Source organism: Hyperolius riggenbachi, chromosome 1 (assembly GCF_040937935.1).
Source record: "Hyperolius riggenbachi isolate aHypRig1 chromosome 1, aHypRig1.pri, whole genome shotgun sequence".
Lineage (NCBI taxonomy): Eukaryota > Metazoa > Chordata > Amphibia > Anura > Hyperoliidae > Hyperolius > Hyperolius riggenbachi.
This window is the reverse complement of record NC_090646.1, coordinates 621,079,241-621,106,202: the sequence shown is the minus strand read 5'-3', so window position 1 is coordinate 621,106,202 and position 26,962 is coordinate 621,079,241. Positions and strand designations below refer to the sequence as shown.

The 26,962-nt window shown below is 57.5% G+C and overlaps 1 protein-coding gene across 1 annotated transcript in view; it reads left to right on the top strand.

Annotated features, from left to right (window-relative positions):
* Positions 1 to 26,962, top strand: part of TTC33 (tetratricopeptide repeat domain 33) — a 372,200-nt gene that overhangs the window by 232,971 nt on the left and 112,267 nt on the right. The gene's annotated exons all lie outside the window — the stretch shown is intronic.

The following is a 26,962-nucleotide window of genomic DNA, read 5'->3' as shown; positions in this document are numbered from 1 at the left end:
GCTTGACTTCCCGTTCGCACCCGTCATGTAACACCGCGTGATGACGTGAGCAGGAAGAGGAATCTCTGAACGCTTGTCGTCAAGAGGATGTCGCTGGACCCGTCAGGTGTTGAGTAATCAGCTTTAGGATTAAAAAGATGGAGAGTTCATGTACATGTACTGTAACTAAATCCTCCAAAACACGTATGAGGCAAGTCGCTCGGTAGGGATTGGCACTCGACCCACTCTACAGACACTGAAGGCTAACGTGTTCTGTTGCTATTTGGGGGGGGGGGGGGCGATGGAGTGGTGTGCAGGCAGCAGGAACAGTGTGTGGGGAGAACAATGCATTTGGCCGGATCAATCCATGGGCTGATCACTGGTCAAGACATTGGGGGGCATCGAGTGCCACTGTACACATGCTTGATTCACGGCAGGCTTGGTTATTATCGTCTGCTTTGGCCAAGTTTCATATAGCGTGTCTAAGAGGAAGATCTGAGGGAGATCTGTCGGCTGTTGATACACCATCGATATCAGCAAGTAATCTCTTGTGAATTGGCCCTGTGATGCCACCTGGCTGCTGTTCCCCCAAATGTTAATGTGCCCTCTCAGGTACCGTTGCATTCATATCTCACCTGTTACAGCTGCCGCAGCTGTCCCTCAGCTCCTGGTCTCTTCCGCTGCTTCCCCATCAGCGCCCCACGTGGTTGCCACGTATAGCATGTGGTGCATGTGTGACATCACACACATGCGTCTAGCGGGGGAGAAACAGCAAACAAGACCGGGAGCAGCAGGAAGAGCGGCCAGGGGTTCCGTTGTGTTTATTGATCCTGCGATATTATGCACTGTTACTGCCTCGCACCTGATGGACCACGTTATACCAAGATTTCCCAGCATCGTCAATCAGGCATGCTTGTTGCAGCACCGATTTTCATTCAATTTGTTAAATTATTGAATCGTATAGTCGATTGGGCCACAAAATCCTTACATGTATGGCCGCCTTTAGATGTATATCTTTTGCATCATGTCCTTCCCAGCAAAGCCGGTTCTCTCATGAAGCAAGGTGAAACACGTGCACCAGGCGTAGAGATTACAGGGGTGGCATGTTTGTAATGTGTGTTTATACTAACAGCATGCAGTCAGAGAAGGAGGAGAAGCGAGAGGAAAGCGAGGTGAAGAGGTCATCATTGGGGAAAAGCAGCTTCCTGTGCTGTGTGAGGAGTCTGCCAGTGAGCGAGGAGGCAGGAGAGCATCATTGTGGAAAAGCAGCTTGTTGTGCTGTGTGAGGAGTCTGACAGTGAGTAAGGAGGGGGGAGGCAGGAGAGCAGCAGTGTTTCATTTGACTTGCACAGCAGAAGGGAGGAGGTGGCACTGCTGTCCTGACTAAGGAGGAATGGAGAACCACCTACAGGGTAGGTGGATGGCATATCCTCACAAGTTCCCCTCAGGCAGCAAAAAGTCTAGGACCAGCCCTGCTTCCCAGAGAGTGACTACGTGAGTGTCCACCAGATCTTGTTTTCAGCTTCACTCGTGGTGCAAAATACATCCACAGTATTAAACGTTTCTTCTTTTTATTACCCTTAAAAAGTCTTCTGCCATCATCTCCAGCACTCATTGGATTTCTTATTCATCCATGGAATTTTCATTATTTTTTCCAAATGTCAGAGACTTTTACTTTTCACACTTTCTTTTTTCTTTTAGTTATAGTACACATTTCAAATACAGCGTGAAAGAAATGCAGCATTCAGCAAGTCGTATTTTGGCTTCTAAGCTCGAGTTCTCTGGAAGTCCGTAGATTTGTCATATTATTAAAAGCTGATCTTGCAGGTTCAGTCTTGTTCTTTAGTTTATCATCAGTTTTCTCGTTTTTGCTGAGTAATTTATATTTCTGTAATTGTTCTAATCTATTTTCGTTATGAATGTTTAGGGCTTTTTTTGGCTTGGGTTTTTTGTATCAGTTTTTTTCCCTTTTAAATTTGAATGTTATTTCATGTTGTTAACTCAAGCCTTGAATAGACAGGACAAGACAAATAACATTTTTATTGCACTTTTCTCCTGGCAGACTCAAATCACCAGAGCTGAAGCCACTAGGAGGCGCTCTATAGGCAGTAGCAGTGTTAGGGAGACTTGCCTAAGGTCTCCTACTGAATAGGTGCTGGCTTACTGAACAGGCAGAGCCAAGATTTTCTTAGATTTAGCGCTCTGCATACATCACTGAAATGTGGTATCCTTTTTAGATCACTGAGATTTGGTGCTCTATAGAGATCACTGAGATTTGGTGCTCTATAGAGATCACTGAGATTTGGTGCTCTATAGAGATCACTGAGATTTGGTGCTATATAGAGATAGCTGAGATTTGATGCTCTATAGCGTTCACTGAGATTTGGTGCTATATAGAGATAGCTGAGATTTGATGCTCTATAGAGATCACTGAGATTTGGTGCTATATAGAGATAGCTAAGATTTGATGCTCTATAGCGTTCACTGAGATTTAGTGTTTTGCATAGATCTCCAAGATCTAGGGCTTAATTAACAAAGCCGTGCTAACCTACTTCGCACCTTTTGGCGTGATAAGCAGAGTGCTAAGTAGGTTAGCACCGTTTTGTGAGTCACATCACGCGCAAAGTCCCGCGCGCAAAACTTTGCATAGAGGTGAATGGGCACTTCACGTGCACCGTGCTGCAAAACTTTGCACGCAGGACTTTGCGCGTGATCGGAACTTATGACGCCTAAACGGAGTTTAGGCGTGATAAGTGGCTTATGACAAGTGTGCTAACAGTTAGCACGGCTTTGTGAATCAAGCCCCTGGTGTTCCACAGAGATTCACTGAGATTAAGTGCTGTACCGGGATGACTGAAATGTGGTGCTCTACAGAGATTCACTGAGATTTGCACATACACTTGGCACACAGCTGTAGCAGTTACTCTGATTTTTAATAGGAAATCATTATTCCATTTATTGTATCTTTGATGTGCGTGCAGCCGGAAGATTCCTGATTTCATTATATCTTATAGGATGGAAAACGGATCAAACTCTACATATGGAGTACAACTATAGCAATTACTCTCATTTGCAGTCAGAAGCCATGGTTTAATTTTCTTTGATTTGATTTATGTGTTTCTCTCCCTGGTGTAAGCTGAGAATTCCCTGCACACCACATTGTAGAGGCTCGCAGACGCAGACATGCTGCTTTCAACAAACTTTCAAAAACATATTATATAAGGTGACCTAAGCCCGTTTAAAAACAGGCTCTAGGTCTGTCACCGCTGTATGTCAGCGTGCATGCGCTCACCGTGCACACACACGCGACCCTCCTGCAAGCTGCGCGTCAGTGTCTCTGCACACAGACACGCCCCTTCTGGCCCCGCCCTCCCCTGCAAGCTGCACATCAGTGTCTCTGCACACACACGCGCCCCTCCTGGCCCCGTCCTCCCCTGTAGGCTGCACGTCAGTGTCTCTGCACACAGACACGCCCCTCCTGGCCCCGCCCTCCCCTGCAAGCTGAACGTCAGTGCATCTGCACACACACGCGCCCCTCCTGGCCCCGTCCTCCCCTGCAAGCTGCGCGTCAGTGTCTCTGCACACACACGCACCTCTCCTGGCCCTGTCCTCCCGTGCAAGCTGCGCGTCAGTGTCTCTGCACACACACGCGCCCCTCCTGTCCCCGTCCTCCCCTGCAAGCTGCGCGTCAGTGTCTCTGCACACACACACGCGCCTCTCCTGGCCCCGTCCTCCCCTGCAAGCTGCGCGTCAGTGTCTCTGCACAAACACGCGCCCCTCCTGGCCCCGTCCTCCCCTGCAAGCTGCGCGTCAGTGTCTCTGCACACACACGCGCCCCTCCTGGCCCCGTCCTCCCCTGCAAGCTGCACATCAGTGTCTCTGCACACACATGCGCCCCTCCTGGCCCCGTCCTCTCCTGCAAACTGCACATCAGTGTCTCTGCACACACACGTGCCCCTTCTGGCCCCGTCCTCCCCTGCAAGCTGTGCGTCCGTGTCTCTGCACACACACATGCGCCCCTCCTGGCTCCGTCCTCCCCTGCAAGCTGCGCGTCAGTGTCTCTGCACACACACGTGCCCCTCCTGGCCCCGTCCTCCCCTGCAAGCTGCGCGTCAGTGCATCTGCACACACACGCGCCCCTCCTGGCCCTGTCCTCCCCTGCAAGCTGCGCGTCAGTGTCTCTGCACACACACGCGCCCCTCCTGGCCCCGTCCTCCCCTGCAAGCTGCGCGTCAGTGTCTCTGCACACACACGCGCCTCTCCTGGCCCCGTCCTCCCCTGCAAGCTGCGCGTCAGTGTCTCTGCACACACACGCGCCCCTCCTGGCCCCGTCCTCCCCTGCAAGCTGCGCGTCAGTGTCTCTGCACACACACGCGCCCCTCCTGGCCCAGTCCTCCCCTGCAAGCTGCACATCAGTGTCTCTGCACACACATGCGCCCCTCCTGGCCCCGTCCTCTCCTGCAAGCTGCGCGTCAGTGTCTCTGCACACACACGCGCCTCTCCTGGCCCCGTCCTCCCCTGGAAGCTGTGCGTCCGTGTCTCTGCACACACATGCGCCCCTCCTGGCCCCGTCCTCCCCTGCAAGCTGCGCGTCAGTGTCTCTGCACACACACGCGCCCCTCCTGGCCCCGTCCTCCCCTGCAAGCTGCGCGTCAGTGCATCTGCACACACACGCCCCTCCTAGCCCTGTCCTCCCCTGCTAGCTGCGCGTCAGTGTCTCTGCACACACACGCGCCCCTCCTGGCCCCGCCCTCCCCTGCAAGCTGCGCGTCAGTGTCTCTGCACACACACGCGCCCCTCCTGGCCCCGTCCTCCCCTGCAAGCTGCACATCAGTGTCTCTGCACACGCATGCGCCCCTCCTGGCCCCGTCCTCTCCTGCAAGCTGCGCGTCAGTGTCTCTGCACACACACGTGCCCCTCCTGGCCCCTTCCTCCCCTGCAAGCTGTGCGTCCGTGTCTCTGCACACACACATGCGCCCCTCCTGGCTCCGTCCTCCCCTGCAAGCTGCGCATCAGTGTCTCTGCACACACACGCGCCCCTCCTGGCCCCGTCCTCCCCTGCAAGCTGCGTGTCAGTGTCTCTGCACACACACGCGCCCCTCCTGGCCCCGTCCTCCCCTGCAAGCTGCGCGTCAGTGTCTCTGCACACACACGCGCCTTTCCTGGCCCCGTCCTCCCCTGCAAGCTGCGTGTCAGTGTCTCTGCACACACATGCACCCCTCCTGGCCCCGTCCTCCCCTGCAAGCTGCGCGTCAATGTCTCTGCACACACACGCGCCCCTCCTGGCCCCGCTCTCCCCTGCAAGCTGCGCGTCAGTGTCTCTGCACACACACGTGCCCCTCCTGGCCCCGTCCTCCCCTGCAAGCTGCACATCAGTGTCTCTGCACACACATGCGCCCCTCCTGGCTTCGTCCTCTCCTGCAAGCTGCGCGTCAGTGTCTCTGCACACACACGTGCCCCTTCTGGCCCCGTCCTCCCCTGCAAGCTGTGCGTCCGTGTCTCTGTACACACACATGCGCCCCTCCTGGCTCCGTCCTCCCCTGCAAGCTGCGCGTCAGTGTCTCTGCACACACACGTGCCCCTCCTGGCCCCGTCCTCCCCTGCAAGCTGCGCGTCAGTGTCTCTGCACACACACGTGCCCCTCCTGGCCCCGTCCTCCCCTGCAAGCTGCGCGTCAGTGCATCTGCACACACACGCGCCCCTCCTGGCCCTGTCCTCCCCTGCAAGCTGCGCGTCAGTGTCTCTGCACACACACGCCCCCCTCCTGGCCCCGTCCTCCCCTGCAAGCTGCGCGTCAGTGTCTCTGCACACACACGCGCCTCTCCTGGCCCCGTCCTCCCCTGCAAGCTGCGCGTCAGTGTCTCTGCACACACACGCGCCCCTCCTGGCCCCGTCCTCCCCTGCAAGCTGCGCGTCAGTGTCTCTGCACACACACGCGCCTCTCCTGGCCCCGTCCTCCCCTGCAAGCTGCGCGTCAGTGTCTCTGCACACACACGCGCCCCTCCTGGCCCCGTCCTCCCCTGCAAGCTGCGCGTCAGTGTCTCTGCACACACACGCGCCTATCCTGGCCCCGTCCTCCCCTGCAAGCTGCGCGTCAGTGTCTCTGCACACACACGCGCCCCTCCTGGCCCCGTCCTCCCCTGCAAGCTGCGCATCAGTGTCTCTGCACCCAGACACGCCCCTCCTTGCCCCGCCCTCCTCTGCAAGCTGCGCGTCAGTGTCTCTGCACACACACGCGCCCCTCCTGGCCCCGTCCTCCCCTGCAAGCTGCACGTCAGTGTCTCTGCACACACATGCGCCCCTCCTGGCCCCGGTTTCCCCTGCAAGCTGCGCGTCAGTGTCTCTGCACGCACATGCACCCCTCCTGGCCCCGTCCTCCCCTGCAAGCTGCGCATCAGTGTCTCTGCACACACATGCGCCCTTCCTGGCCCGTCCTCCCCTGCAAGCTGCGCGTCAGTTTCTCTGCACAAACACGCGCCCCTCCTGGCCCCGTCCTCCCCTGCAAGCTGCGCGTCAGTGTCTCTGCACACACATGCATCCCTCCTGGCCCCGTCCTCCCCTGCAAGCTGCGCGTCAGTGTCTCTGCACACACACGTGCCCCTCCTGGCCCCACCCTCCCCTGCAAGCTGCGCCTCAGTTTCTCTGCACACACATGCGCCCCTCCTGGCCCCGTCCTCCCCTGCAAGCTGCGCGTCAGTGTCTCTGCACACACATGCACCCCTCCTGGCCCCGTCCTCCCCTGCAAGCTGCGCGTCAGTGTCTCTGCGCACACACATGCTCCCCTCCTGGCTCCGTCCTCCCCTGCAAGCTGTGCGTCAGTGTCTCTGCACACACACATGCCCCTCCTGGCCCTGTCCTCCCCTGCAAGCTGCGCTTCAGTGTCTCTGCACACACCCGCGCCCCTCCTGGCCCTGTCCTCCCCTGCAAGCTGCGCGTCAGTGTCTCTGCACACAGACACGCCCCTTCTGGCCCCGCCCTCCCCTGCAAGCTGCACATCAGTGTCTCTGCACACACACGCGCCCCTCCTGGCCCCGTCCTCCCCTGTAGGCTGCACGTCAGTGTCTCTGCACACAGACACGCCCCTCCTGGCCCCGCCCTCCCCTGCAAGCTGAACGTCAGTGCATCTGCACACACACGCGCCCCTCCTGGCCCCGTCCTCCCCTGCAAGCTGCGCGTCAGTGTCTCTGCACACACACGCGCCTCTCCTGGCCCTGTCCTCCCGTGCAAGCTGCGCGTCAGTGTCTCTGCACACACACGCGCCCCTCCTGTCCCCGTCCTCCCCTGCAAGCTGCGCGTCAGTGTCTCTGCACACACACACGCGCCTCTCCTGGCCCCGTCCTCCCCTGCAAGCTGCGCGTCAGTGTCTCTGCACAAACACGCGCCCCTCCTGGCCCCGTCCTCCCCTGCAAGCTGCGCGTCAGTGTCTCTGCACACACACGCGCCCCTCCTGGCCCCGTCCTCCCCTGCAAGCTGCACATCAGTGTCTCTGCACACACATGCGCCCCTCCTGGCCCCGTCCTCTCCTGCAAGCTGCACATCAGTGTCTCTGCACACACACGTGCCCCTTCTGGCCCCGTCCTCCCCTGCAAGCTGTGCGTCCGTGTCTCTGCACACACACATGCGCCCCTCCTGGCTCCGTCCTCCCCTGCAAGCTGCGCGTCAGTGTCTCTGCACACACACGTGCCCCTCCTGGCCCCGTCCTCCCCTGCAAGCTGCGCGTCAGTGTCTCTGCACACACACGCGCCCCTCCTGGCCCCGTCCTCCCCTGCAAGCTGCGCGTCAGTGTCTCTGCACACACACGCGCCTCTCCTGGCCCCGTCCTCCCCTGCAAGCTGCGCGTCAGTGTCTCTGCACACACACGCGCCCCTCCTGGCCCCGTCCTCCCCTGCAAGCTGCGCGTCAGTGTCTCTGCACACATACGCGCCCCTCCTGGCCCAGTCCTCCCCTGCAAGCTGCACATCAGTGTCTCTGCACACACATGCGCCCCTCCTGGCCCCGTCCTCTCCTGCAAGCTGCGCGTCAGTGTCTCTGCACACACACGCGCCTCTCCTGGCCCCGTCCTCCCCTGGAAGCTGTGCGTCCGTGTCTCTGCACACACATGCGCCCCTCCTGGCCCCGTCCTCCCCTGCAAGCTGCGCGTCAGTGTCTCTGCACACACACGCGCCCCTCCTGGCCCCGTCCTCCCCTGCAAGCTGCGTGTCAGTGCATCTGCACACACACGCCCCTCCTAGCCCTGTCCTCCCCTGCTAGCTGCGCGTCAGTGTCTCTGCACACACACGCGCCCCTCCTGGCCCCGCCCTCCCCTGCAAGCTGCGCGTCAGTGTCTCTGCACACACACGCGCCCCTCCTGGCCCCGTCCTCCCCTGCAAGCTGCACATCAGTGTCTCTGCACACGCATGCGCCCCTCCTGGCCCCGTCCTCTCCTGCAAGCTGCGCGTCAGTGTCTCTGCACACACACGTGCCCCTCCTGGCCCCTTCCTCCCCTGCAAGCTGTGCGTCCGTGTCTCTGCACACACACATGCGCCCCTCCTGGCTCCGTCCTCCCCTGCAAGCTGCGCATCAGTGTCTCTGCACACACACGCGCCCCTCCTGGCCCCGTCCTCCCCTGCAAGCTGCGTGTCAGTGTCTCTGCACACACACGCGCCTCTCCTGGCCCCGTCCTCCCCTGCAAGCTGCGCGTCAGTGTCTCTGCACACACACGCGCCCCTCCTGGCCCCGTCCTCCACTGCAAGCTGCGCGTCAGTGTCTCTGCACACACACGCGCCTTTCCTGGCCCCGTCCTCCCCTGCAAGCTGCGCGTCAGTGTCTCTGCACACACATGCACCCCTCCTGGCCCCGTCCTCCCCTGCAAGCTGCGCGTCAATGTCTCTGCACACACACGCGCCCCTCCTGGCCCCGCTCTCCCCTGCAAGCTGCGCGTCAGTGTCTCTGCACACACACGCGCCCCTCCTGGCCCCGTCCTCCCCTGCAAGCTGCACATCAGTGTCTCTGCACACACATGCGCCCCTCCTGGCTTCGTCCTCTCCTGCAAGCTGCGCGTCAGTGTCTCTGCACACACACGTGCCCCTTCTGGCTCCGTCCTCCCCTGCAAGCTGTGCGTCCGTGTCTCTGTACACACACATGCGCCCCTCCTGGCTCCGTCCTCCCCTGCAAGCTGCGCGTCAGTGTCTCTGCACACACACGTGCCCCTCCTGGCCCCGTCCTCCCCTGCAAGCTGCGCGTCAGTGTCTCTGCACACACACGTGCCCCTCCTGGCCCCGTCCTCCCCTGCAAGCTGCGCGTCAGTGCATCTGCACACACACGCGCCCCTCCTGGCCCTGTCCTCCCCTGCAAGCTGCGCGTCAGTGTCTCTGCACACACACGCCCCCCTCCTGGCCCCGTCCTCCCCTGCAAGCTGCGCGTCAGTGTCTCTGCACACACACGCGCCTCTCCTGGCCCCGTCCTCCCCTGCAAGCTGCGCGTCAGTGTCTCTGCACACACACGCGCCCCTCCTGGCCCCGTCCTCCCCTGCAAGCTGCGCGTCAGTGTCTCTGCACACACACGCGCCTCTCCTGGCCCCGTCCTCCCCTGCAAGCTGCGCGTCAGTGTCTCTGCACACACACGCGCCCCTCCTGGCCCCGTCCTCCCCTGCAAGCTGCGCGTCAGTGTCTCTGCACACACACGCGCCTATCCTGGCCCCGTCCTCCCCTGCAAGCTGCGCGTCAGTGTCTCTGCACACACACGCGCCCCTCCTGGCCCCGTCCTCCCCTGCAAGCTGCGCATCAGTGTCTCTGCACCCAGACACGCCCCTCCTGGCCCCGCCCTCCTCTGCAAGCTGCGCGTCAGTGTCTCTGCACACACACGCGCCCCTCCTGGCCCCGTCCTCCCCTGCAAGCTGCACGTCAGTGTCTCTGCACACACATGCGCCCCTTCTGGCCCCGTTTTCCCCTGCAAGCTGCGCGTCAGTGTCTCTGCACGCACATGCACCCCTCCTGGCCCCGTCCTCCCCTGCAAGCTGCGCATCAGTGTCTCTGCACACACATGCGCCCTTCCTGGCCCGTCCTCCCCTGCAAGCTGCGCGTCAGTTTCTCTGCACAAACACGCGCCCCTCCTGGCCCCGTCCTCCCCTGCAAGCTGCGCGTCAGTGTCTCTGCACACACATGCATCCCTCCTGGCCCCGTCCTCCCCTGCAAGCTGCGCGTCAGTGTCTCTGCACACACACGTGCCCCTCCTGGCCCCGCCCTCCCCTGCAAGCTGCGCCTCAGTTTCTCTGCACACACACGCGCCCCTCCTGGCCCCGTCCTCCCCTGCAAGCTGCGCGTCAGTGTCTCTGCACACACATGCACCCCTCCTGGCCCCGTCCTCCCCTGCAAGCTGCGCGTCAGTGTCTCTGCGCACACACATGCGCCCCTCCTGGCTCCGTCCTCCCCTGCAAGCTGTGCGTCAGTGTCTCTGCACACACACGTGCCCCTCCTGGCCCCGTCCTCCCCTGCAAGCTGCGCGTCAGTGCATCTGCACACACACGCGCCCCTCCTGGCCCTGTCCTCCCCTGCAAGCTGCGCTTCAGTGTCTCTGCACACACCCGCGCCCCTCCTGGCCCTGTCCTCCCCTGCAAGCTGCGCGTCAGTGTCTCTGCACACACACGCGCCGCTCCTGGCCCCGTCCTCCCCTGCAAGCTGCGCGTCAGTGTCTCTGCACACACACGCGCCCCTCCTGGCCCCGTCCTCCCCTGCAAGCTGCGCGTCAGTGTCTCTGCACCCAGACACGCCCCTCCTGGCCCCACCCTCCTCTGCAAGCTGCGCGTCAGTGTCTCTGCACACACACGTGCCCCTCCTGGCCCCGTCCTCCCCTGCAAGCTGCGCGTCAGTGTCTCTGCACACACACGCGCCCCTCCTGGCCCAGTCCTCCCCTGCAAGCTGCACATCAGTGTCTCTGCACACACATGCGCCCCTCCTGGCCCCGTCCTCTCCTGCAAGCTGCGCGTCAGTGTCTCTGCACACACACGCGCCTCTCCTGGCCCCGTCCTCCCCTGCAAGCTGTGCGTCAGTGTCTCTGCACACACACGCGCCCCTCCTGGCCCCGTCCTCCTCTGCAAGCTGCGCGTCAGTGCATCTGCACACACACGCGCCCCTCCTGGCCCTGTCCTCCCCTGCAAGCTGCGCTTCAGTGTCTCTGCACACACACACGCCCCTCCAGGCCCCGCCCTCCCCTGCAAGCTGCGTGTCAGTGTCTCTGCACACACACGCGCCCCTCCTGGCCCCGTCCTCCCCTGCAAGCTGCACATCAGTGTCTCTGCACACGCATGCGCCCCTCCTGGCCCCGTCCTCTCCTGCAAGCTGCGCGTCAGTGTCTCTGCACACACACGTGCCCCTCCTGGCCCCGTCCTCCCCTGCAAGCTGTGCGTCCGTGTCTCTGCACACACACATGCGCCCCTCCTGGCTCCGTCCTCCCCTGCAAGTGCGCATCAGTGTCTCTGCACACACATGCGCCCCTCCTGGCCCCGTCCTCCCCTGTAAGCTGCGTGTCAGTGTCTCTGCACACACACGCGCCTCTCCTGGCCCCGTCCTCCCCTGCAAGCTGCGCGTCAGTGTCTCTGCACACACACGCGCCCCTCCTGGCCCCGTCCTCCCCTGCAAGCTGCGCGTCAGTGTCTCTGCACACACACGCGCCTTTCCTGGCCCCGTCCTCCCCTGCAAGCTGCGCGTCAGTGTCTCTGCATACACATGCACCCCTCCTGGCCCCGTCCTCCCCTGCAAGCTGCGCGTCAATGTCTCTGCACACACACGCGCCCCTCCTGGCCCCGTCCTCCCCTGCAAGCTGCACATCAGTGTCTCTGCACACACATGCCCCCCTCCTGGCTTCGTCCTCTCCTGCAAGCTGCGCGTCAGTGTCTCTGCACACACACGTGCCCCTCCTGGCCCCGTCCTCCCCTGCAAGCTGTGCGTCCGTGTCTCTGCACACACACATGCGCCCCTCCTGGCTCCGTCCTCCCCTGCAAGCTGCGCGTCAGTGTCTCTGCACACACACGTGCCCCTCCTGGCCCCGTCCTCCCCTGCAAGCTGCGCGTCAGTGCATCTGCACACGCACGCGCCCCTCCTGGCCCTGTCCTCCCCTGCAAGCTGCGCGTCAGTGTCTCTGCACACACACGCGCCCCTCCTGGCCCCGTCCTCCCCTGCAAGCTGCGCGTCAGTGTCTCTGCACACACACGCGCCCCTCCTGGCCCCGTCCTCCCCTGCAAGCTGCGCGTCAGTGTCTCTGCACACACACGCGCCTCTCCTGGCCCCGTCCTCCCCTGCAAGCTGCGCGTCAGTGTCTCTGCACACACACGCGCCCCTCCTGGCCCCGTCCTCTCCTGCAAGCTGCGCGTCAGTGTCTCTGCACCCAGACACGCCCCTCCTGGCCCCGCCCTCCTCTGCAAGCTGCGCGTCAGTGTCTCTGCACACACACGCGCCCCTCCTGACCCCGTCCTCCCCTGCAAGCTGCACGTCAGTGTCTCTGCACACACATGCGCCCCTCCTGGCCCCGTCCTCCCCTGCAAGCTGCGCATCAGTGTCTCTGCACACACATGCACCCTTCCTGGCCCCGTCCTCCCCTGCAAGCTGCGCGTCAGTTTCTCTGCACAAACACGCGCCCCTCCTGGCCCACGTCCTCCCCTGCAAGCTGCGCGTCAGTTTCTCTGCACAAACACGCGCCCCTCCTGGCCCCGTCCTCCCCTGCAAGCTGCGCGTCAGTGTCTCTGCACACACATGCGCCCCTCCTGGCCCCGTCCTCCCCTGCAAGCTGCGCGTCAGTGTCTCTGCACACACATGCATCCCTCCTGGCCCCGTCCTCCCCTGCAAGCTGCGCGTCAGTGTCTCTGCACACACACGTGCCCTTCCTGGCCCCGCCCTCCCCTGCAAGCTGTGCGTCAGTTTCTCTGCACACACACGCGCCCCTCCTGGCCCCATCCTCCCCTGCAAGCTGCGCGTCAGTGTCTCTGCACACACATGCACCCCTCCTGGCCCCGTCCTCCCCTGCAAGCTGCGCGTCAGTGTCTCTGCGCACACACATGCGCCCCTCCTGGCTCCGTCCTCCCCTGCAAGCTGTGCGTCAGTGTCTCTGCACACACACGTGCCCCTCCTGGCCCCGTCCTCCCCTGCAAGCTGCGCGTCAGTGCATCTGCACACACGCACCCTTCCTGGCCCTGTCCTCCCCTGCAAGCTGCGCGTCAGTGTCTCTGCACACACACGCGCCCCTCCTGGCCCTGTCCTCCCCTGCAAGCTGCGCATCAGTGTCTCTGCACACACACGCGCCCCTCCTGGCCCCGTCCTCCCCTGCAAGCTGCGCGTCAGTGTCTCTGCACACACACGCGCCTCTCCTGGCCCTGTCCTCCCCTGCAAGCTGCGCGTCAGTGTCTCTGCACACACACGCGCCCCTCCTGGCCCCGTCCTCCCCTGCAAGCTGCGCGTCAGTGTCTCTGCACACACACGCGCCTCTCCTGGCCCCGTCCTCCCCTGCAAGCTGCGCGTCAGTGTCTCTGCACACACACGCGCCCCTCCTGGCCCCGTCCTCCCCTGCAAGCTGCGCGTCAGTGTCTCTGCACCCAGACACGCCCCTCCTGGTCCCGCCCTCCTCTGCAAGCTGCGCGTCAGTGTCTCTGCACACATACGCGCCCCTCCTGGCCCCCTCCTCCCCTGCAAGCTGCACGTCAGTGTCTCTGCACACACATGCACCCCTCCTTGCCCCGTCCTCCCCTGCAAGCTGCGCGTCAGTGTCTCTGCACACACATGCACCCCTCCTGGCCCCGTCCTCCCCTGCAAGCTGCGCATCAGTGTCTCTGCACACACATGCACCCTTCCTGGCCCCGTCCTCCCCTGCAAGCTGCGAGTCAGTTTCTCTGCACAAACACGCGCCCCTCCTGGCCCCGTCCTCCCCTGCAAGCTGCGCGTCAGTGTCTCTGCACACACATGCGCCCCTCCTGGCCCCGTCCTCCCCTGCAAGCTGCGCGTCAGTGTCTCTGCACACACATGCATCCCTCCTGGCCCCGTCCTCCCCTGCAAGCTGCGCGTCAGTGTCTCTGCACACACACGTGCCCCTCCTGGCCCCGCCCTCCCCTGCAAGCTGCGCGTCAGTGCATCTGCACACACACGCACCCCTCCTGGCCCTGTCCTCCCCTGCAAGCTGCGCGTCAGTGTCTCTGCACACACACGCGCCCCTCCTGGCCCTGTCCTCCCCTGCAAGCTGCCGTCAGTGTCTCTGCACACACACGCGCCCCTCCTGGCCCCGTCCTCCCCTGCAAGCTGCGCGTCAGTGTCTCTGCACACACACGCGCCTCTCCTGGCCCCGTCCTCCCCTGCAAGCTGCGCGTCAGTGTCTGTGCAAACACGCGCCCCTCCTGGCCCCGTCCTCCCCTGCAAGATGCGCGTCAGTGTCTCTGCACACACACGCGCCTCTCCTGGCCCCGTCCTCCCCTGCAAGCTGCGCGTCAGTGTCTCTGCACACACACGCGCCCCTCCTGGCCCCGTCCTCCCCTGCAAGCTGCGCGTCAGTGTCTCTGCACCCAGACACGCCCCTCCTGGCCCCACCCTCCTCTGCAAGCTGCGCGTCAGTGTCTCTGCACACACACGTGCCCCTCCTGGCCCCGTCCTCCCCTGCAAGCTGCACGTCAGTGTCTCTGCACACACATGCGCCCCTCCTGGCTCCGTCCTCCCCTGGAAGCTGCGCGTCAGTTTCTCTGCACACACATGCCCCCCTCCTGGCCCCGTCCTCCCCTGAAAGCTGCGCGTCAGTATCTCTGCACACACATGCGCCCTTCCTTGCCCCGTCCTCCCCTGCAAGCTGCGCGTCAGTTTCCCTGCACAAACACGCGCCCCTCCTGGCCCCGTCCTCCCCTGCAAGCTGCGCGTCAGTGTCTCTGCACACACATGCGCCCCTCCTGGCCCCGTCCTCCCCTGCAAGCTGCGTGTCAGTGTCTCTGCACACACATGCACCCCTCCTGGCCCCGTCCTCCCCTGCAAGCTGCGCGTCAGTGTCTCTGCACACACATGCACCCCTCCTGGCCCCGTCCTCCCCTGCAAGCTGCGCGTCAGTGTCTCTGCACACACACGTGCCCCTCCTGGCCCCGCCCTCCCCTGCAAGCTGCGCGTCAGTTTCTCTGCACACACACGCGCCCCTCCTGGCCCCGTCCTCCCCTGCAAGCTGCGCGTCAGTGTTTCTGCACACACATGCACCCCTCCTGGCCCCGTCCTCCCCTGCAAGCTGCGCGTCAGTGTCTCTGCACACACATGCGCCCTTCCTGGCCCCGTCCTCCCCTGCAAGCTGCGCGTCAGTTTCTCTGCACACACACGTGCCCCTCCTGGCCCCGCCCTCCCCTGCAAGCTGCGCGTCAGTTTCTCTGCACACACACGCGCCCCTCCTGGCCCCGTCCTCCCCTGCAAGCTGCGCGTCAGTGTCTCTGCACACACATGCACCCCTCCTGGCCCCGTCCTCCCCTGCAAGCTGTGCGTCAGTGTCTCTGCGCACACATGCACCCCTCCTGGCCCGCTCTAGTGGCTAGCTCGCAAGGGCTTTGAGTTCAGAGGGAGGGGGACATTTGGGGAGGGGTGCCGACTCTTACCGACCTCTAATTGTTGCCGCCCTGAAGCTTGTGGTTCACGTTGCTTCATGGAAGAACTGGCCCTGTCACTAGGTTATGCAGTATCAGTAATACCATTTCTATGTTCTTAAAGCATACCTAAAGTGACATGTGATTTGATGAGGTTTACATATGTATATATAGTACTAGCCCTATAAGGAACTTTTCTGAAGACCCTTTCTGTTTTCCAGTACAGCAAGTGTTAAAAAACTAGAGAAGTTATCTATGCAAATTAGCTTGTTAAACAGGGAGTAAGATTCACTGTAAAGTAAATAGAAGCCAAAAAATCTGTATCTGACTGATAAAGTGCATCTGAAAAGGTTTTAATGCTAAAAAGTTCAAAGAATATTATTTCTGTTTGTTTTGGTGCTCAACAAAGCAGATTTAACATCAAACTGTCATGCTGCTGTTAAAGAGAATCTGAGATGACAAAAAAAAACCATACATGCCTGGGGCTTCCTCCAGCCTCCTTCCACCCGATCCTTCCCTTACCGCCGGCCTCTTCCTCCTGTATCGTCCTTTATCACTCCCGGTAGCTTAAGGAGTCAGGGCCTACTGTGCTCGTGCGGCCCGGCCATGTGCCACGCCGCCTTCCCATCGCCGGGAGCGTTCTGTACAGTACTTCTGCGCAGACGTAAAACGCTCCCATGGGAGCATGACGGTGGAGCACACGCGGCCGCACTGCACCAACTTCCCAAAGTTTCCAGGAGCGATAACTGAGGATCCACGAGGTGCTGAGAGTGCCACGGCAGGTAATTAAGGTGTAGATGCCCCCGGTATAGGTAGCTTGGTATAGTTGCCTGCAGTATAGATAGCCAGGTATAATTGCCCACAGTATAGGTAGCCTTCAATAGTTGCCCTCAGTATAGGTAGCCTGGAATAGTTGCCTGCAGTATAGGTAGCCTGAAATAGTTGCCTGCAGTAAAGGTAGCCTGGAATAGTTGCCCGCAGTATAGGTAGCCTGAAATAGTTGCCCGCAGTATAGGTAGCCTGGAATAGTTACCTGCAGTATAGGTAGCCTGGAATAGTTGCCCGCAGTATAGCTAGCCTGGAATAGTTGCCTGCAGTATAGCTAGCCTGGAATAGTTGCCTGCAGTATAGCTAGCCTGGAATAGTTGCCTGCAGTATAGCTAGCCTGGAATAGTTACCTGCAGTATAGCTAGCATGGAATAGTTGCCTGCAGTATAGCTAGCCTGGAATAGTTGCCTGCAGTATAGGTAGCCTGGAATAGTTTCCCGCAGTATAGGTAGCCTGGAGTAGTTGCCCGCAGTATAGGTAGCTTGGAATAGTTGCCCGCAGTATAGGTAGCCTGGAATAGTTACCTGCAGTATAGCTAGCCTGGAATAGTTGCCTGCAGTATAGGTAGCCCGGAATAGTTGCCTGCAGTATAGCTAGCCTGGAATAGTTACCTGCAGTATAGATAGCCTGGAATAGTTGCCTGCAGTATAGGTAGCCTGGAATAGTTACCTGCAGTATAGCTAGCATGGAATAGTTGCCTGCAGTATAGCTAGCCTGGAATAGTTGCCTGCAGTATAGGTAGCCTGGAGTAGTTGCCCGCAGTATAGGTAGCCTGGAATAGTTGCCTGCAATATAGGTAGCCTGAAGTAGTTGCCTGCAGTATAGCTAGCCTAAAATAGTTGCTGCAGTATAGGTAGCCTGGAATAGTTGCCCGCAGTATAGGTAGCCTGAAATAGTTGCCTGCAGTATAGGTAGCCTGGAAAAGTTGCCTGCAGTATTGGTAGCCTGGAATAGTTGCTCCCAGTATAGGTGGCCTGGAATAGTGACCCGCAGTATAGGAAGCCTGGAATAGTTGCCGACAGTATAGCTAGCCTGGAATAGTTTCCTGCAGTATAGCTAGCCTGGAATAGTTGCCCGCAGTATAGGAAGCCTGGAATAGTTGCCAGCAGTATTGGAAGCCTGGAATAGTTGCCGACAGTATAGCTAGCCTGGAATAGTTACCTGCAGTATAGCTAGCCTGGAATAGTTACCTGCAGTATAGGTAGCCTGGAGTAGTTGCCCGCAGTATAGGTAGCCTAGAATAGTTGCTGCAGTATAGGTAGCCTGGAATAGTTGCCCGCAGTATAGGTAGCCTGGAAAAGTTGCCAGCAGTATTGGTAGCCTGGAATAGTTGCTCCCAGTATAGGTGGCCTGGAATAGTGACCCGCAGTATAGGAAGCCTGGAATAGTTGCCGACAGTATAGCTAGCCTGGAATAGTTTCCTGCAGTATAGCTAGCCTGGAATAGTTTCCTGCAGTATAGGTAGCCTGGAATAGTTGCCCGCAGTATAGCTAGCCTGGAATAGTTGCCCGCAGTATAGCTAGCCTGGAATAGTTGCCCGCAGTATAGCTAGCCTGGAATAGTTTCCTGCAGTATAGGTAACCTGGAATAGTTGCCTGCAGTATAGCTAGCCTGGAATAGTTGCCCGCAGTATAGCTAGCCTGGAATAGTTGCCTGCAGTATAGGTAGCCTGGAATAGTTGCCTGCAGTATAGGTAACCTGGAATAGTTGCCCGCAGTATAGCTAGCCTGGAATAGTTGCCCGCATTATAGCTAGCCTGGAATAGTTGCCCGCAGTATAGGTAGCCTGGAATAGTTGCCCGCAGTATAGCTAGCCTGGAATAGTTGCCCGCAGTATAGCTAGCCTGGAATAGTTGCCCACAGTATAGCTAGCCTGGAATAGTTGCCCGCAGTATAGCTAGCCTGGTATAGTTGCCCGCAGTATAGCTACCCTGGAAAAGTTGCCAGCAGTATTGGTAGCCTGGAAGAGTTGCCCACAGTATAGGTGGCCTGGAATAGTTGCCCGCAGTATAGCTAGCCTGGAATAGTTGCCCGCAGTATAGCTAGCCTGGAATAGTTGCCCACAGTATAGCTAGCCTGGAATAGTTGCCCGCAGTATAGCTAGCCTGGTATAGTTGCCCGCAGTATAGCTACTCTGGAAAAGTTTCCAGCAGTATTGGTAGCCTGGAAGAGTTGCCCACAGTATAGGTGGCCTGGAATAGTTGCCTGCAGTATAGGTATCGCGGAATAGTGACCCGCAGTATAGGAAGCCTAGAATAGTTGCCCGCAGTATAGGTAGCCTGGAATAGTTGCCTGCAGTATAGGTAGCCTGGAGTAGTTGCCCACAGTATAGGTAGCCTGGAATATTTGCCCGCAGTATAGGTAGCCTGGAATATTTGCCCGCAGTATAGCTAGCCTGGAATAGTTGCCCACAGTATAGCTAGCCTGGAATAGTTACCTGCAGTATAGGTAGCCTGGAATAGTTGCCCGCAGTATAGGTAACCTGGAATAGTTGCCCCCAGTATAGGTGGCCTGAAATAGTTGCCCGCAGTATAGGTAGCCTGGAATAGTTTCCTGCAATATAGGTAGCCAGGAATAGTTGCCCGCAGTATAGCTAGCCTGGAATAGTTGCCCGCAGTATAGCTAGCCTGGAATAGTTGCCCGCAGTATAGCTAGCCTGGAATAGTTGCCCACAGTATAGCTAGCCTGGAATAGTTGCCCGCAGTATAGCTAGCCTGGTATAGTTGCCCGCAGTATAGCTACCCTGGAAAAGTTGCCAGCAGTATTGGTAGCCTGGAAGAGTTGCCCACAGTATAGGTAGCCTGGAAAAGTTGCCCGCAGTATAGCTACCCTGGAAAAGTTGCCCGCAGTATTGGTAGCCTGGAACAATTGCCCACAGTATAGGTAGCCTGGAATAGTTGCCTGCAGTATAGGTATCACGGAATAGTGACCCGCAGTATAGGTAGTCTGGAATAGTTGCCCGCAGTATAGGTAGCCTGGAATAGTTGCCTGCAGTATAGGTAGTCTGGAATAGTTGCCCGCTGTATAGCTAGCCTGGAATAGTTGCCCGCAGTATTGGTAGCCTGGATTAATTGCCCGCAGTATAGGAAGCTATTTGCCCGCAGTATAGGTAGCCTGGAATAGTTGCCTGCAGTATAGGTGGCCTGGAATATTTGCCCACAGTATAGGAAGCTATTTGCCCACAGTATAGGTAGCCTGGAATATTTGTCCCCAGTATAGAAACCTGGAATAGTTGCCTGCAGTATAGCTAGCCTAGAAAAGTTGACTACAGTATAGGTAGCCTTGAATATTTGCCCGCAGTATAGGAAGCTATTTGCCCACAGTATAGGTAGCTTGGAATATTTGTCCCCAGTATAGAAACCTGGAATAGTTGCCTGCAGTATAGCTAGCCTAGAAAAGTTGACTACAGTATAGGTAGCCTTGAATATTTGCCCGCAGTTTAGGAAGCTATTTGCCCACAGTATAGGTAGCTTGGAATATTTGTCCCCAGTATAGAAACCTGGAATAGTTGCCTGCAGTATAGCTAGCCTAGAAAAGTTGACTACAGTATAGGTAGCCTTGAATATTTGCCCGCAGTTTAGGAAGCTATTTGCCCACAGTATAGGTAGCTTGGAATATTTGTCCCCAGTATAGAAACCTGGAATAGTTGCCTGCAGTATAGCTAGCCTAGAAAAGTTGACTACAGTATAGGTAGCCTTGAATATTTGCCCGCAGTTTAGGAAGCTATTTGCCCACAGTATAGGTAGCTTGGAATATTTGTCCGCAGTATATGAAGTCTGTAATATTTGCCCGCAGTATAGGAAGCCTGTAATAGATGCCCGCAGTATAGCTCACTTGGAATAGTTGCTCCAGTATAGGAAGCTATATGCCCACAGTATAGGTAGCCTGGAATAGTTGCCCGCAGTATAGGTAGCCTTGGAATAGTTACCCCCAGTGTAGGAAGCCTGGAATAGTTGCCCCCAGTATGCAGAGTATAGTGCAGTGGAAGACGCACTGTTTTTACCCAGTTCCTGGAGTCCACTGTCAGACCTCCTGTCACTGCTCAGCTCTCCCCTACTGCCTGCCTGACACCGCTTCCTGCATCACGTGATTAAACTCATGGAGGAAGTGATGCCAGCATTAGTGGGAGAGCCCAGAGGTGTGAGGAAGTCTGCATTGCTGGACAGGAAGAAGGTGAATTAGACAGTGGATAAGGGGTAGCCGCGGGGTGCACGGCGGCCACAAGCTGGGACACTGAGGCTGCAGGGGGGGGGGGAGGCAGTTGTCATTCCTCCCCCCCTGCCGGCACGCTGACGCCCCAGGTCTTGGCGCACGCCCCTTAAGACGCCGCTGCAGGTATGTATGGGTTTTTTTTTATTAGTCATCTCAGGTAAATTTAAGAATGCAGTCTTAAAAATGAAGGCGTTAAACTGAAAATACAAATATGATGCTCAGTTCTATGTTACTAGTGGTATTTTTAACATTAGTAAAATACATTCAATTATCTCATAAGTTCACTTTAAAGTGAATCCGAGATGAAAAACTAAAATAATAATTAAACTATATATCTTATCTAAAGTTTAGATAGTTTACACAGCAAATCTAGCTGCAAACAGCTTCAACAGAATATGATTATTTATTCCTGTGTTACGAGGGCAGCCATGTTCTGTTTGTCACATTGTCACAGACTGAGGGCTGGAGATGCTATTAGCTTGCCTGTGTGTAAATTCAGTCCCCTCTCCTCCTCCCCTCTGCCTCTGAAATCTCTGGATAGTATCCTCCTCCTCCTACTGCCAAGACTGAGCTCCCATAAACCCTTTAACTATGACTAAGGGCAGATTGTAAGCCCGACACGCGTCAGTTGAGCCTTGTGGTTTTATTGCTATTGCCATGTGGAATTTTTGAATAAAGAACATCAGCGTTTTTCTACCAGTACTTGGTCTGCGGATCCTTCTGTGTATATCCGTGCTACCATGGGACTGAGTGGCCAAGGCACTGGAAAAGCTGTGGGCGAGGCTTGTTTAGTTCATAGCCAATTAGAGTATTAAAACAAAAAAAAAAAGTGTTTGGCTTGAGGAAGGCCCTATAGACTATATGAAAGGAACACAATTATGCAATGAGTAAAAGTTTATCTCGGATCCACTTTAACTTCAGGTTTCCTCTAAGGTGAACCTAATCAGATGAGGATTAAAAGTTCACTAGGAGCCTTTGTCTCTTACTTGTAGTGGTTTGAGAGCCTGAGTCATTCATTTCATGGTTATGTGTCCTGTGTTCTGTTTGTTAACTTTAGCTTGGTAAAAAAAATGGCATTCAAGGCATCATTACAAGATGTGTAATTAGACGCAGAACATTCCTGATAGTCTTTCTGTCAGCAGAAAAGAAACGTGATTAAGACATATTTTCATGTGTTGCTGGGTCAGATGTCTTGTTTGTTAGTTATGTGTATACGTTGGGCCGTAGCGACATAATGACCAGAGTACTTAATGTATTGCCTGGTTTGTGTCTGTATGTCATTCATGGCAGCCTTATCCGGTAAGTGGACTCCAATCGGCAGGACACAAACAATAAGGGCCTGAGCCCTCCAATGCAGTTGTGTCCGTTTTTCAGTTGCACATCAATGTTAGGGCTCTTTTCCATTGCAACGCAAGTGGCCGTGCGTCAGCGTGGCTCTGCATTGCATCACGTGATTCCCCCAGTGGCGCTAGCGATCCCATTCATTTATAATGAATGGGATCATGGTGCAATCATGCCAAACTGGTGCAGCAATGTGCTGTGATTAAGTGGTGAAATCACAGCACATGTATGAAAACTAGGGATGGGGACGACGAATCCAGCGAATCCACGAATCCCTCGAATATTAGGAAATATTCGAGATTTGTGGATTCGAATCCCGACGCCATTTTCCGCTCGCCGAATCCCGACGCTGCATCGCCGCGCATCCGCCGCTTCCTCCTCCCGCTCCCCGCAGCCTCCTCCGCTCGCCCGCCGCATAAATAAGAAGCAGCAGCCTCTCTCACCTCCAGCGTGGAGCCCGCAGCGGCAAGACCTCCTGGAGACTTCCTTATTCCCCCTAGTGACTGGCTCTTACTACGTCATCAGTAAGAGCCGGTCAGGCGGCCACTAGGGGGAACTAGGAAGTGAAGTCTGCTGCACTGCACTCCACGCTGGAGGTGAGAGGCTGCTTCTGCTTATTTATGCAGGGGGGCAAGCGGAGCGGAGGAGGCTGCAAGGAGCGGGAGGAGGAGGATATGACCCAGCTTCCTACTGCAGTGTAGGTAAGGTAGCCCACCCAGCCTGCTAACTACACTGATCCCCCCAGCCTGCTAACTACACTGATCCCCCCAGCCTGCTACCTACACTGATCCCCCCAGCCTGCTACCTATACTGATCCCCCCATAGCCTGCTACCTATACTGAGCCCCCCCCAGCCTGCTACCTATACTGAGCCCCCCAGCCTGCTACCTATACTGAGCCCCCCAGCCTGCTACCTACACTGATCCCCCCAACCTGTTACCTACACTGATCTCCCCAGCCTGCTAACTACACTGATCCCCCCAGCCTGCTACCTACACTGATCCCCCCAGCCTGTTACCTATACTGATCCCCCCAGCCTGCTACCCAGCCTGCTACCTATACTGAGCCCCCCAGCCTGCTACCTATACTGATCCCCCCCATAGCCTGCTACCTATACTGAGCCCCCCCCCCCCCCAGCTTGCTACCTATACTGAGCCCCCCAGCCTGCTACCTACACTGATCCCCCCAGCCTGTTACCTACACTGAGCCCCCCAGCCTTCTACCCATACTGAGCCCCCCCAGCCTGCTACCTATACTGAGCCCCCCAGCCTGCTAACTATACTGAGCCCCCCAGCCTGCTACCTATACTGAGCCCCCCAGCCTGCTACCTATACTGAGCCCCCCCAGCCTGCTACCTATACTGATCCCCACAGCCTGCTACCTATACTGAGCCCCCCAGCCTGCTACCTATACTGAGCCCCCCAGCCTGCTACCTATACTGAGCCCCCCAGCCTGCTACCTATACTGATCCCCCCATAGCCTGCTACCTATACTGATCCCCCATAGCCTGCTACCTATACTGAGCCCCCCAGCCTGCTACCTACACTGATCCCCCCAGCCTGTTACCTACACTGATCTCCCCAGCCTGCTAACTACACTGATCCCCCCAGCCTGCTACCTACACTGATCCCCCCAGCCTGTTACCTATACTGATCCCCCCAGCCTGCTACCTATACTGAGCCCCCCAGCCTGCTACCTATACTGAGCCCCCCCCCCAGCCTGCTACCTATACTGAGCCCCCCAGCCTGCTACCTACACTGATCCCCCCAGCCTGTTACCTATACTGATCCCCCCAGCCTGCTACCTATACTGAGCCCCCCAGCCTGCTACCTATACTGAGCCCCCCCCCCCCCCCAGCCTGCTACCTATACTAAGCCCCCCAGCCTGCTACCTACACTGATCCCCCCAACCTGTTACCTACACTGATCTCCCCAGCCTGCTAACTACACTGATCCCCCCAGCCTGCTACCTACACTGATCCCCCCAGCCTGTTACCTATACTGATCCCCCCAGCCTGCTACCCAGCCTGCTACCTATACTGAGCCCCCCAGCCTGCTACCTATACTGATCCCCCCCATAGCCTGCTACCTATACTGAGCCCCCCCCCCCCCCCCCAGCTTGCTACCTATACTGAGCCCCCCAGCCTGCTACCTACACTGATCCCCCCAGCCTGTTACCTACACTGAGCCCCCCAGCCTTCTACCCATACTGAGCCCCCCCCAGCCTGCTACCTATACTGAGCCCCCCAGCCTGCTAACTATACTGAGCCCCCCAGCCTGCTACCTATACTGAGCCCCCCAGCCTGCTACCTATACTGAGCCCCCCCAGCCTGCTACCTATACTGATCCCCACAGCCTGCTACCTATACTGAGCCCCCCAGCCTGCTACCTATACTGAGCCCCCCAGCCTGCTACCTATACTGAGCCCCCCAGCCTGCTACCTATACTGATCCCCCCATAGCCTGCTACCTATACTGATCCCCCATAGCCTGCTACCTATACTGAGCCCCCCAGCCTGCTACCTACACTGATCCCCCCAGCCTGTTACCTACACTGATCTCCCCAGCCTGCTAACTACACTGATCCCCCCAGCCTGCTACCTACACTGATCCCCCCAGCCTGTTACCTATACTGATCCCCCCAGCCTGCTACCTATACTGAGCCCCCCAGCCTGCTACCTATACTGAGCCCCCCCCCCCAGCCTGCTACCTATACTGAGCCCCCCAGCCTGCTACCTACACTGATCCCCCCAGCCTGTTACCTACACTGAGCCCCCCAGCCTTCTACCTATACTGAGCCCCCCCAGCCTGCTACCTATACTGAGCCCCCCAGCCTGCTAACTATACTGAGCCCCCCAGCCTGCTACCTATACTGAGCCCCCCAGCCTGCTACCTATACTGAGCCCCCCCCCCCAGCCTGCTACCTATACTGATCCCCCCAGCCTGCTACCTATACTGAGCCCCCCAGCCTGCTACCTATACTGAGCCCCCCAGCCTGCTACCTATTCTGAGCCCCCCAGCCTGCTACCTATACTGATCCCCCCATAGCCTGCTACCTATACTGATCCCCCCATAGCCTGCTACCTATACTGATCCCCCCATAGCCTGCTACCTATACTGATCCCCCCAGCCTGCTACCTATACTGAGCCCCCCAGCTTGCTACCTACACTGATCCCCCCAGCCTGTTACCTACACTGAGCCCCCAGCCTGCTACCTATACTGATCCCCCATAGCCTGCTACCTATACTGATCCCCCCATAGCCTGCTACCTATACTGATCCCCCCAGCCTGCTACCTATACTGATCCCCCCAGCCTGCTACCTATACTGATCCCCCTAGCCTGCTACCTATACTGAGCCCCCCAGCCTGCTACCTATACTGAGCCCCCATAGCCTGCTACCTATACTGAGCTCCCCATAGCCTGCTACCTATACTGAGCCCCCCCAGCCTGCTACCTATACTGATCCCCCCATAGCCTGCTACCTATACTGATCCCCCCCCATAGCCTGCTACCTATACTGATCCCCCCATAGCCTGCTACCTATACTGATCCCCCCAGCTGCTACCTATACTGAGCCCCCCAGCCTGCTACCTACACTGATCCCCCCAGCCTGTTACCTACACTGATCCCCCCAGCCTGCTACCTATACTGATCCCCCCATAGCCTGCTACCTATACTGATCCCCCCATAGCCTGCTACCTATACTGATCCCCCCAGCCTGCTACCTATACTGATCCCCCCCAGCCTGCTACCTATACTGATCCCCCCAGCCTGCTACCTATACTGATCCCCCCAGCCTGCTACCTATACTGAGCCCCCCAGCCTGCTACCTATACTGAGCCCCCATAGCCTGCTACCTATACTGAGCTCCCCATAGCCTGCTACCTATACTGAGCCCCCCATAGCCTGCTACCTATACTGAGCCCCCCATAGCCTGCTACCTATACTGATCCCCCCATAGCCTGCTACCTATACTGGATCCCCCATAGCCTGCTACCTATACCGAAGCCCCCCATAGCGTGCTACCTATACTGAAGCCCCCCATACCCTGCTGCCTATAATGAAGGCCACTATACCTTGCAACCTATAGTGGAGGCCCCTATACCTTGCTAGCTATACTGAAGACACCTTTACCTAGCTACCTATACTGCGGGCACCTATGCCTGGGTACCTATACTGCGGGCAACTATACCATGGATCGCACAATTCTTATGTGCAGGATTCGTTAGATTCGGGATTCGAAAGGTTCGAGATATTCGAGAACCTTTTTAGATTCGGATCCGGATTCAGATTCGAAGAAATTGTGGATTCGTCCCATCCCTAATGAAAACATTTGAGTGCAGCCTATGTACTCTCTGATGCCCCTGCAATCACGTTTCCATAAGCGTGGCTAAAAGCGTGCATATGGAAACGAGCCCTGAAAGGATATGGGGAGGAATGCAGCTTTGTCAACTATTGGTTTAGGGCAGGGCTCTGATTTCTGGGTCCCTGACCCCCTTATCAGTATTCTTTGGAAAATGGATCAGAGAATGTCTGAGGAATTATTACGTGAAGGAAACAGGCTTGCTACGAAGAAGTAATGGTTTTATAGCTTTCCCCCGTGAGGGCAGTTTTACAACCCTTCCTATGTACAGTGTAAACACCTTTTATAGACACATTTTCCTTTTTAAAGCAAAACGGAAACGGAAATAGGTATTCCACAGCACGCCTTTGTGCACGCAGTTTTATGCAAGGGGCGCATCTGGTGCAGGTGAATCCGTCACAATCACTACAGAGTAAATTATTTTTGGTCTCTTTTAGTCCCCTTACTTTCCTAGTGGTTCTTGGTCACCCTGAGTTGCTTGGGTACCTTTTTTTCTGATGAGTCCAGTGTTCAGCTTTGCTCAACATCTGGTCACTCCATGGCTAAAAAGAGCCTGGAAAAGCCTACAACTCACTCTATTTTGCACCAACTGTAAAATATGGAGGAGGATCAGTGATGATTTGGGCGTGCTTCAGCAATTCTGGAATTGGGTATCTGGAATCTGTGTGAAGGATGCATG